The sequence below is a fragment of the Octodon degus genome, unplaced genomic scaffold (assembly GCF_000260255.1).
Source record: "Octodon degus isolate 3935 unplaced genomic scaffold, OctDeg1.0 scaffold00036, whole genome shotgun sequence".
Classification (NCBI taxonomy): domain Eukaryota; kingdom Metazoa; phylum Chordata; class Mammalia; order Rodentia; family Octodontidae; genus Octodon; species Octodon degus.
The window spans coordinates 17,313,519-17,314,191 of record NW_004524612.1 but is presented as its reverse complement, the minus strand read 5'-3'; positions in this window follow the sequence as shown (position 1 = coordinate 17,314,191).

Here is a 673-nt window from a genome sequence, read left to right as displayed (position 1 = left end):
TCAGTTTATCCCCCAAAGTCAATGCAATTTCCATCATATTTGTCTGCTTCCTCACAACCTCTCAGGTCCCCAAAACCCTGCTCATCCCAGAGCATCCACTGAGCTCTGTTCATGTCCTGCATGTGCATGAGGGACAGTTCCTGCAGCCACTTGGCATCTAGCCTTCTCAACTGCATCCCAAGCTCAAATTGATGTTAGCTTTTCCTTGCTCTGTTCTTTCTGTTACTCAGTCTTATTCACAAACTCTCCTCAGATGAATCTCCTGATTTCTTTTAATTTTATTTATTTATTCATTGATTTATTTATATATACATTTCAGGCCAAGCTCTACAAGTCTCAGTGCCAACATGGCACACTGCGAATGAACCCTGGTCCCTGCGTCTCCCTCAGCTGGCGCTTTTATCCGCTGAGCTATCTGACTGGCCCTCACAGTTTTTATTTCAGTGGTCTTCACATTTATTCTTCTTGCTTTGGAATAGTAATTAATATTTTTCTCCATGCTCTGCCCACTTTATCGACTGTCAAGGGAAAATTTCTCATCAGATAAATTCAGCAGGTTTCTTGAAATGAGGCAATTCCAATGATACTGAATTCAGAATCAGATTCCTGCTGTAACCCAAGCAGGTCCTGAGAGGTCCAGCCTGAACAGCAGTGACAAATCTAATTTTTAAGC